The 12,085-nt window shown below is 36.8% G+C and overlaps 1 protein-coding gene across 1 annotated transcript in view; it reads left to right on the top strand.

The window, feature by feature from the left end:
- The window catches only part of CTPS2 (CTP synthase 2), a 59,027-nt gene that overhangs the window by 16,490 nt on the left and 30,452 nt on the right, over positions 1 to 12,085 (top strand). The window lies entirely within an intron of this gene.

Below are 12,085 nucleotides of genomic sequence, written 5' to 3'. Positions count from 1 at the left end.
AAAAATTTATATGACAAGATAAGGATTAAATGGAAATGGGTTGAAAAATTCTTATATTTCCTTTATATATATATATATATATATATATATATATATATATATATATATATATATAGTGTAAATAACCACTGCACCCATCCTCCCCATGCATCTTACAGTCCTCCTTTTGACAAAAATGTCCATGCTCCAGATATGGCAGGTCTCTCTGCATCATATGCTGATTATAGGATCTTAGAGTGGATTTCATCACATTACTAATGTAGTAAAACATTAGAAGTGATCAGGGAAAGAAAATTAAAAGAAGAGAAATAAATATGAAAAATAAAGCAGTATCTTGGTGTGAGATAACATTTTCTCTAGTGACAAATTAGGTGGGTTGCTCACAGTGACCTACTGTTTCTGTATGAATTTCCTTCAAAAGAATTTTGTTGGCATTTGCAAGTAAAGCATACTTTTTCATGTCTGCATAGTTTGAAATGTGCAAATAAGAGGGTTTTTAGAGCATTTGCTAAGTTTTCAAAGTTGCTTGTTTGCATAGGAAGGATAATCTAGTCTGAACTTTTGAAGGTCAATTCAAGACCTTCAGAGTTTCAAGGTGAGACTTTCTTCTAGAACTTGGTGGTGTTTAGAGAATTCCTCAGGTGTGTGAAGGTAAACTTTGCTTTTGGCATCAAATTTGTGGCCTTGCCATTGTTGGAGGTCTCTTCCTTTCTCCTTAACAATGTGCAAAGATGTATTCTTTCACTGTAGGTGTCAATTTCTTAATACCAATTATGTTGTAAAATGTGGAAGATGTTGAAAGCTTATTGTAAAATTTTAGGTTGTAAGAAGGTAGAGCAGAGAAGACTGATTCTGGGGCATCCTTATTTCTAGAGCTTTTTGAGTGTCAGTTTTATCTAATGGTATTTAACTGGGTGATTTGCAGTTTACATTCAAGGGCAAGTAAGGTAGATATGTTAAGGAGAAAATTATGTGGACATAAAGTTAAGAAAATAATGGAGGGAATGTATGTGTCATAGAAGATTAATACATTGTTTACTATGGAAGTGTTATTGTTGCAGTGTGTATAATGGATATCCTGTTTTTCTGGGCTGCATTAAGGTTCTGAAATTGGTTATTGACAGTCGTATTTCAGCATCTTAATCTGATCTTTGAGACCTCAGTTCTGGATAAGAAACAGATGTAAATCATTCCAAGTGGGAGATTTGTACAACCAATAATGACAGCTGCTAAATAATCTGCCTTAGCAGAGTCCAGTGTGTGCTGAAAGCTGTTTAGGTATTCTATATAATCAATAAAAACAATTGGAAGAGAAGCAGATTACTGAAGCTTTTGAACTGTTGAACTGACATGATTGTTTTATTTTACAAAAAAGTTAATTGGAGTATATCAGCACTGATAATATGTTGTGATGCCACTGTGTGCTTAGGACTTACTTAGGACTGAAGTAGTGTACTTTTCTTTTGGTTTCCCCTCCTTTGAAAACTGAAGAGGGAGGAGAAAGGTACTGGCAAGGCAGTAGTTACATTTTCTTTCATTTTTTAGAAAAAGAGACAAAACTTGATATGTAGTTTGGCAGGGGAACTGAGGGGCATCATAAAATACCAGCTACTTACATTGCTTCTTAATTTGCTAAGTATTCAGGTACTCTGAACTGTGCTGCTGAAGTTGATAGTTTCATCTAAAGTACTTAGAAAATATTTTTTGCCTCTTTTGTTTCTCTTTATTGTCTGCATCTGTGGAAATTTGAACCTTTCTGCCGCAAATAAAACCTACAATTACCAAGTACTCATGTAATTCAGTATTACACAGAGTCATTTAGGTTGGGAAAGATCTTCAAAATCATCAAGTCCAACCTTAAACCAAATGCCACCCTGTCAACTGGACCATGGCCCTAAGTATGTTTGTGTCTTGAGCATCTCCAGAGATGATGACCTCACCACATCCCTGGGCAGCCCATTCCAATGCTTAACAACCCTTCCAGAGAAAAAATTAGTTCTGATTTCCCATGGCACACCTCTCATCCTGTTGCTGGCTGTCTGGGAGAATAGCCCAATTCCCACCTGGCTACAGCCTCCTGTCAGGTAGTTGTAGAGAGACTGGGTCACCCCAGGGTCTCCTTTTCTCCTGGCTAAACCCCAGCTTCCTCTGCAGCTCCATGTCAGGCTCGTGCTCCAGACCCTTCATCAGCTCTGTTGCTGTTTTCTGGACATACTCCAGCACCTCAATGCTGCATCTTTCCAGCCATTCTTCTCTAAGCCTGGAGCATTGCCCTAGTTCAGTGGGGAAGATGAGGAGGTACATGAGCTCTGAGCACAGCCTAAATTCTTGGTCTCATCTTGGTTGATTATTTGCAGGTGATGTTCCCATTATATATTTTTAAGCTTTCTGCTTTACTTCCTAGCCTTTTTGAAAAATAATGATAGGTAAATTTTGAGTATTCTTTGCAGGAGGATGGCTGTTCAGAAAGGTAATGCATTTTCTTGAGTGTAGAGCTTGGTATGAACTTTCTCATGCTAATGGTAATTTCAAAAATAACTCCTGTAAAGGGAAACTGTATGGTCTAAACTGCTAGTGAACTGCATTCACTGGATGGATGAAGAGTTATTTGTTTTGTTCCATTTCCCTCATCTTCTTCTACTATTAGAATTTTTTTTCTTTTATGATCTTTTTAATTATGTACTTTGTCAGTTTTATTGCAACTTCATCTAATTCTGTTCTGGAAGAAAAAAAAGACTTTCTAGAAATAATTTTCTATTTTTTCCCTTTGATTTAAAACAACTAATTTTAATTGTGATTGTTGCCTTTCATGAACATTTACACCTTGTATGGGATCATGAACCTGAACCTGTAGCTCTGGGAAAAACCTCTGCATTTTCTATATACTCAAGAAATTGTGCAGAAGGGTATTTTGCCAGTAGGTGACACTCTTCAAACGTGTTAGATTGCTGATGCCCATGCTTCCTATTCAGGATGTCAGTAATCTGATTCAATTCTGAAATTTCTAGGGCTGTCTAAGAGATTAAAAAGAGTGTATGTCTCACACAAGCAAAAGCATGTCCTAAAATTCTGTGCTTGTACTTAGATGAGTGTGTAAAGTACTAGTGGAGCTTAGTTAGCATAATATGCATGTTGTGTGTTTACTTTGGAAATCAAAGCATATTGTTAATTTAGAATATTTTTGTAAACCAGCAAAAAAGTAGTATATATGATTTATTTTCTTCCATGAAATAATGCATTTCAACAACTGAAGGGTTTTTAGAAAAGAATGGCCTAGGAGCATGTTAGGAAAATCATATAATGTTTATACACCATATTTTTTTTAAGGCTTCTATTCATGCATCACTGGTGTGGAGTATTTTATTTCTCATTTAATGGAGGGGAAATTCAGGGATAGGAGCCACAGTACTATGGAATCTTGAATGCACTTCACAGGCTTTGCAATTAAGCTGAATCTTTAAGTCCTTAAGTTACTCTGAGATCCAAGTGATTTATCAAGATAATGGATGATGGTTTTAAAATTCAGTCCAAAATTCCAAGTTCTCTAGTAGGATTAATGCCTAATCCACTGATTACTTATCTTCTAAATTTTTGTTCTTTATATTTCTTTTTCACTATTTTCTTCTTGAAGTAAATAATGATGCTCATGGAAACATACCTGCTACAGGAATCAGGCAATGAAATAAGGCTAGTGAGCTGCAACAGCAGTCACTCAGTTTATATATATACTTACACATTCCCATTCATAGAGTCATAACAAGAAAAGTACATACTTACATAAATATAATTTAAAATGAGCATCTAATGCTGCAGTTATCATACTTGGCATTGTTACATTTCTATTGAAAATAAGTACTTCATTTTCTAAAAATTGGAGCTGCTTGTTTTATGAAGTGACATCTTTTGTGAATGATGAAACTGAACTGTGAGGAGTATTGGATAGTATACTGTAGGAAACACTCCTCAGATGGAGTGCTACACCTTTCTTTTTGTGAGTTTTGTGTGAAACTCTGTGATTTGAATTTCTTTAAAGGTCCAAATAATAGCCCAAATAAAGCAGAATTTGTTAAATAGCACTTCAAACGTAGTGTGAAATAGAAACAGTAGTTCTGAACTAGTTGGAAGGCATTTTTGCTGTAATGTGTGGCTGTGGATGAAACACAGTACAAACATACTTCTTATCTGTTAAATCTTTATTTCATATACTTTAAAATAATTACAAATCTATGGGTTTAGATGCACGTGTAATGTAAACAAATGCCAGGTTCTTCTTCAAAGCAGCAATACTTGTTCTTGCAGATGCCTCACTGTCCTGTACCAGTTATCTTTTTTACAATCATTATAAACTCATCAAAGCTGACAGATCCATCCTTATTTTTGTCCAACGATTTAATTATGTTATCAAGTGAGAATTGATCCTGTTTTTATAGGACAAGAATTAAAAAAAAAAAAAAAAAAAAAGAGAGAATGAAATAATTAGATCACCATGAGCATTTTTCTATGAAGAATGCTGCCAAGAAATGATGCAGTCAATAACAGTCAGTGTTACTTTAAGGTGTTACTGGTTGTGTTGTTTTTACTGGTTTGACTGGTTGAACTAGTAGAACAGTGTCGGTTATTGCCTGCCAAAAATGTTAACAAGAACATATAACCATTTGAGAAATCTGAAGTATTACTCAGATGTGTTACTTCAGTCTTCTGGGTAAATTTGGAACCTGGGAAATGGAGCAGGTGAAATAGCTGCAACAGGTACATAATTGCCAGTAAAAATTAATATGCATACGATCTACTCCTTTGTTAGATACTAAATTGAGCCCTGCATGCACATTTTGAAAACATGTTGCTACTTTCTTTATGCTTTGGGCCAGGATGTGAGGATCTCTTTCTCTCAATTTCCCCCCTCTTTAGTAGGAATACTGTATTCACTGCTAAAAACATCTTGCTAATGTATTAAATTCAGTTTCTATTATTACCTTCTTTTATTTGTTGTGTCTGGTAAGAGTGCATGTAGCATCCTGATGCAGTGAATATTCTGATAACAATCCTGATCAGGCTAATTAAATAATATAAACCAAATTTGGAGTAGTAATTTAAATTCATAAAATGTTTTCTTTTGTTCGTACCATGTATCTCTGCATGTTTTGTAACAACCTGGTATGTTTTGATATTGATTTATTATGGTGCCATAAATATCTGCAAACAGACTTGTTTGAAAATGTCTGAGGTCCAGACAGAAAGCATCAGTATTGCTTTTTCTGAACAGCTCTATTTCCACATATCTAGGAAAATGGGTAAGATGCTGAATGGTCTTCAGTGTTCTAAAAAATGTTTTAATTTTGAATTTGCCATCACATTTCTATTAATTTTTAGCAATCAGTTTCTAAGCTTTTCAGGGAAAGAAAAAAACCCTTGTGTTTTATTAGGGTTTTTTGGGGAGTCTGTTGTTAATAAGCCATTTCATGTTAATTGAAATGACTAAATTGGATTGCTGTAGTTCTCAAAATATTGTATTATTCTATGGGAAAATATTTTCTATGGGAAAATATTGTATTTTTCTATTTTTCAGACCTTTAGGAAAACATGCTTCTGAGAGATATCCAAAACATAATATTTAAAGATTCATCTAGCAGAAGAATCTAAACTGAGACCTAATGCAATCCAGGAAAGATTTGGCAAAGAATATATATAAAATCAGAACACAGATTTATTTTTTTTTTTCCTAGCTACAGGAAATGGGTATATCTTGGTATTGTTCTGCAATGGCAAAACTTCTTTTATTTTGTGATGGTTGTAATTTAACCTAGATAGAAATTGGCTGAGGTCTCTTGCTTTTAAATGTTCGACAGTTTTACTTGGCTTATAGATTCTTTTCTGTTTATTTTATAGATTCAAGATTAATTATTTCAATTGAAATGAAAGATATAAGGTTCAGGTACAATATTTCAGGTAAAATTTGGCTTGCATTAAAAAAACCAAACACAAACAGAACAGCTCCTAGATTTTTTTTTTTTACATTTGATTTCATAGGACTTTGTTATAAACTCTGTGCTCAAACATCTGTTTGGAGCTACTTTTCATCAATGTAAATGAAGTTTTATAAGCCAAACCTTATTTAAGAATTATAGATTTAGTGAAACCATTTGGGTACAGTAATCTGCCCTGAACATCATTGCCTGTATTTTTTTTTTTTTGTGCATTCCATGGAAGCACAGTGAATGCAATGAGAGTGGAACTTACCTTCAGGTACTGTGCAAATTGATTCTGAAGTAGATTCTTCAGCCCACCAATGGACAGTGCACTGGTGCTGCCCTCCTGTAAAGCATACTGGGTGAAATACTTCAAAAGGTTTTCATTGAGTAAATGTTCCATGTTTCTTAGATGTTGTCTTGAAGAATAACTGCAAAGAAAACAGACAATAAAAATCACAATTTGAAATATATCTGATACTCTCTTCATTATTTAATTAACCATTTAATGAGTAATACTTAACCTGGATGAAAAGAGCTTGGTTTTTTTCCCTGTAAAATTGATCAGCTTTCCCAAGAAAGAAAATTATCTAAGTTTAGGTTTAAGGATTTGAAAGACCAAATATGTTTAGGTTTTGCTTACCTCACTCAGAACCTGGCACTTTCAGATGTATCCAGCAGTGAGAGTCTCAGATTGGGACAACCTTTATAGTTGTTTGCATGCTCCACCCTAATTATGAAACTAGCATGTGTCACTGAGTCAGTGTACTAGTTATTGTCTTTTCAGTAGTCAAAGGAATAGGATACTTTAGCAGTAGAAATGAGTAATATTTTTTTATCTCTGAAATGTGTCATCATCCTCTGCTGCACTTGATGTATATTTACTTGGTCTTTATAGGTGATACTGGAGAGGTTTTGTTGATTGAATTTGTGTATTTTTCTCTTCAAGATGAACTGCACTCAGAGAAGCGTGAAGAAGAACTCCCATGGCAATATGTGTAGCATTTGCTATTATAGTGGCATTTTGGAAAATGGCAAACATGAGGTTTTTTAAAAATATCCAGCTACATAAAAAAAAATTAATAAGCTACTCTCTCTTTGTGTGAGTAGTTAATCATACTTCTCCACATTTTGTTTTATTTCTTAGCACAGGAAAGAGATGAAGTTGCTCTGGAATATAATTTTGGTTGCTAGTGTTAAGAATCAAAACATTCAATGATGTGAATGGAAAAAACTGAAGTGTTCTAAATAAGAAAGTTAAATGTGAGATTCTGAAAAACAGTCCCTTCTCAGGAACACCTTTATAACTGAGTATTGTGTTCTGCAGGTTCTGAATATTCCATTCTAATGTTCCAATGGTTTTATCATGTTCCATTGATGGTCTGTGGGACATCCTGGAGCTGATAATCAGCCTGTGGTTGATGCTTCATAACCTAACACTGTTAATTTTGCAACTGCTGAGTTGCTGGCTCTGGCTGAGGTTTCTACTTGTGGTTTTTAATCTGCCTTCTGTCAAATTAGAAACCACAACTTGTTGTAATTGTTTTTTTTATGCTTGATTGACTAGATTTTTCACCCTGTCCAAAGTCACCCTGTCCACCCATCACTTCTTCAGAGTCATCGTAATTTCATCATTTGTAACTAAACCACGAGCTTTGTGGGTCTTTAGGAGATGGATGGGGCAAAAGGGATGTTTTAGGAACTGCAGATGAATGCATGTAGGATTCCACAAGAATTTAGTAGGTTTCCTGAGAAAACGAGGCAAACTTTGGTAGATAAATTATGTAGATATACACCTTGCATTAGCAGCCCATTTGAATGTGCTTGCACTCACTTCCAAGTGTCAGAAGAGTACTGGAAGAGTCCCTAGAGATCATCTAATTAACTATTTCCTTTTCCCTGGAATGGGGTCATCAGTATCTATGCTGGATGTCTGCTGAACTTATTCTTAAGTGCCTTAAATAATGGGGAATCCACAGCCTCCTTATCTGGTCTATTCCTTGTGGGTTTTATTAGTGTATTACTGTCCACAAGCCTTGCTGCACTTAAGCCCTTTGATTCTCCTATCTCCACTGATAGGCAGAACAGACATCTTCCTTCTTAACATGCCTTTTGACAAAAGTGAAATTCCCTGTTCTCTCTTTTTTTTTTTTTTTTTTTTTTTAATTTAGAAATCCTTGCTAGTTTAGTCTTCCTTTGTGAGTCCTGCTCCTTAGATCTAGTAATTTCTTCTTGACTTTCTTCAGTTCTTTCCCATTCTGCTTGAGATGCTATGTCCAAAGCTGTGCCACTTGTTCACTTCTCTGGGTGCTCGTGGTGTTGCAGATTTAAATAGTTCCAGAGGTATTTGGTTGGTGAGGACAATCTCTGTGTTATTTTACAGAGAGGTGTCAGCTACAGTGGAAGACTTTGTCAAGTTTCTTGACACTGAAATTCAAGATTGTGCAAAGGACAAATACACTGATTTTAAATTCAGTGCAAAGGCTTGGTATTGCTTGGAATTCACAGAACTGGGGCAAGGCATTCCCCAGTATCTGTCCAGTCCAGCTGAGGGATAAAGCTGGAAATGCACTTTCTCCTCTGTTTGCTTTTTGGCTCTACAGGAATTCAGGAGCTGCTGCTGTCTGTACTAAGAGAACCTCTCCTGCTGCTATGGGTTATGGGAATAGCATGGGGCTCCTGGCTTGGAATGCATTGTATGGGTTAGGCTGAGTCCCATACACAAAACTGGAGCGTGAACTGTGTGGTCGTTCTAATGATAATCATAAATCTTTTTGTCTTCTTTTTCTTTCTCCCAACAAAATGAAAAAGAAATATCTGTGTCTTTCTCCTTTCATCCTGTTTTCCACCTTTGGTAGGTGGTCAAATATTAGTAGTATTGGGTGATCTGCTAAGGTTTCTGTTCCCCACCTGCTAATTCTTCCCTGCTGTTCCTGTCTAGTAGCCTCACCATCCTTACTGATCTATCCCTTTTGGAAGCTGTGCCAGGAAGCTGGTGTGCCTGATCTGTATTGTTGACATTACAGTATTTGCAAGATTTAAGTATTCAAATGACTTCTCTTTGTGCATAAGGCACCTCCCTGAGTATAAAATGTGGTAGTAAAATGCTTAGTGGTTTGGAAAAGCTGCGTTTTGAGGGATCACAATTTGGGATTCAGCACATTAGCCTTGTTAATTTGCTATCAGTTCATTAAAGAACACCACCTAACTGCAAAATAGCATAACCAGTTTTACTGAAACATCTTCCAAAGAAAGTGAGAGACCAATGTCTGGAAATCTGGGTGATTTCCTCAAGAGTTGTGTGCCAAATCTGGGGATGAATCCATTGTCCTCAGATCAGCTCTGTTCATGAGGCACTGTAATCTACAAGGCTGTTTGAATGAGAGACTGGCAGAACTGAGATGTGGAGTTTGATCTCCTGGCTCTTCCTCCTCTTCATTCTCATTTAGCCTGCAGTTCCCTCCTCCAATAGTTTGTGTGGCATCTCTTAACTCTGTATTGTAATCAGAACCAGCCACAGAACTCAGTTTGACAAGCCCCAGTACATTGTCTTTTCCAAAGGACCTCTTTGTAGAACGTAAGTTCTCTTCTGAAATGCATCATCTTATCCAGCACTGCCCAGCAATGGCAGAATGATACCCAGCTGTAAGGAATTCTGGTTGCTCACGAAGAATTTGAACAAAAGTAGGATAAGGTAATATGTTACTGTTGCTGCCCTTAGATGATTGACCAGCAGACAGCAGCATTTATCTGTGTTGAAGAACAGCACTTGGAGCTTTGATATTTGTGCAAGCTGACTTCCAGTGTGTTGTAACTTTGGTTCTAGTTTCTTGCTGCTCTTTCTTGCATGTATGAAAATATGTAATTCCTGCAGTTTGTGACATAATTCAGTTGGGTTTGCCCTAGTCTAGAGAAGTTATAGAAAGCACAGTATACTTTTGGAATTGACATTTTTTATTTTAGCTTAGATACAAAGCCATTAGCAAAAAGAGGACTAAGTTGGTGATATCTTTTAAGTTTGTTCAGGGATTTCCCTAGTAAACTGGTTTGTTGGCATATTTGGAGCAAGCAATTCCACTCACATTGGAGAGTTAGGGAGCGCAAGCTGCAGGGATGACTGAAGTTTGGGCACCACCTCTAGTGGTAGAAGGGGTGGAGTTTATGGCATCACAGTCATGTGCATTTAATGATGGATTATATGGGATGGTAACCCAGGTGCTGTCTCTTTTGTCCTTGTCACATCCTTCCTGCCACCATTGATAGCTGAATGTTACATGAATATGTGCTCCTTGTTTACCTTAATGTGCTGGAGTATAAATTGGGTTAGTCTGCAAGTGGATTTCTATGCCATTCATTGACACTGTTGGAAGGGACAGGGCACCCTCCACAGGGGTGGGGCTGTCACCTGAGGGCAGTGACTAGCTCAAATCATCCTGTTTAATCCCCTGGTGATGGGTTAACGCCCTAACCCTCCAGTATTTTTCCACCTTCTTTGGTATATTTTATTGTAGCAGCACCAGGTTCACTTGACTGTAAGCCCAGCTACTTTAAAGCAATTTCAGGAATCTCTGTGAGGTTTATTTTACAGCCTAGCCACAGTATTGAAATGTCTGTTGTCAAAGTGAAGTTTGCAGTAATGGAGAACATACCTTTGTGGATGTTGAGCACTCAAAAAGAAAGCAGGAAGCAGCTTTGTGCTTAGTGTTCACTTTTTTCTACTTAGTAGTATAGTATAGTAAGCTTGTGCATCATCTCAGGCTTACAGACATCCATCACAAGATCAAAGCCCTTTGTTAACTTTGCTTTTTTTTGTAGCAGAGAAAGATGGGAGATGTGAGGCAAAGATGATGGGACAATTAAAGTAAATGGGACAAATAAAGTAATAAAATCTGTGGAATATATGAATCCTATCTGATTTGCAAAGAAATCTTGCACAGGTGTTAAATTTGATTTCTTATTGAGCAAAAAAGCAGAGCAGAATTTCTATAAAACTAGTGCTAGCACGTATAAAGAATGTGCATGTTGTCTATGCCTGTGTACATTACCAATCCCCATGCTGCAGCTGAAATTAAATATGAGATACATTGTACTGTAGATAATTTGCAAATAATGAAAGCCATGGAGATGCAGGTGTCTGCTGCTACCACGGTGTGTGTTCATTTCAGCTCCAAGGGCTTTGGTGAGTTTTGCAGAGAAGCAGTCCTGCAAGGGCAGGCAGTCATCTTCAGACATTCTTGACCTATCTACAGAAAGGAGTAGGCTTTAGAGTTGGGATGCTGAGAGCCAGTCTAACCCATAGGTAAGTTTTTCCAGGATGTGTGGTGTCTGGCTGATGTGGGAGCTAGGGCTGTAGTGCAAATAGGGGAGTTGTGATAGAACATTAGTGTTGTCAGTTGGTTCTTGCTGTTAGGCTAGGAGGAGACAAAGGACTAACTTGAGAGAAAAGTTAAGTCAACAAACTTCCTGGAAAAGATCAAATAATTATGGGTGAGAAGTTCAGCAAACTGCACTACATCCATTGTAGAGAACATGGTATTGCTTTGAGGGATGGAACTGTTAGATGGACATTTGGGATGAGTTGTAAAGTCCTTTATGTGTCACAGGTGATGCATTCCCTATGCTGAAATTGTCATTGTTTGTAAAACCTGTAGTGGTGATGTGTAAAAGGGTTGTCTCATCTCACATATTAAACTGTAGCTATATGGGTTATCCTGACAAAAGTCTCTTGCAGGCCCTCCCTTGTGACATACACCTAATGAGATGTTGAAGGTGTCTCCCTAAACAGGACTGGGTGTGACTGCTACAGGGATGAATTATTTAATAGGATGCATTGTTTGTAGTCAGCTTTAAATTGGTGATGTGTTATTCATTGTAACTATATGTGTCAGCTGTTGCTGCCATATGTACACATCTGGCAGACTAATTTATTGCTGAAACTCCCTGTGATGTAGATATTCTATATTGCACAAGATAGTTTTGAGGGACAATGTGTTTCAATAAGAGGTTTTATCCTTCTGTTTTGTGAACCTTGACTCGTGCAGCAGTGCAATATGGTTGTTAGTGTCACAGCTGAAATTTACAGTTATGTAGTTGCTAAAACCCTAAACCTTTTTGTTCCA

This window comes from Erithacus rubecula (assembly GCF_903797595.1).
Source record: "Erithacus rubecula genome assembly, chromosome: 1".
Classification (NCBI taxonomy): domain Eukaryota; kingdom Metazoa; phylum Chordata; class Aves; order Passeriformes; family Muscicapidae; genus Erithacus; species Erithacus rubecula.
Note: the sequence above shows the minus strand (reverse complement) of the source record. Positions and strands in the feature narration are given on the sequence as shown.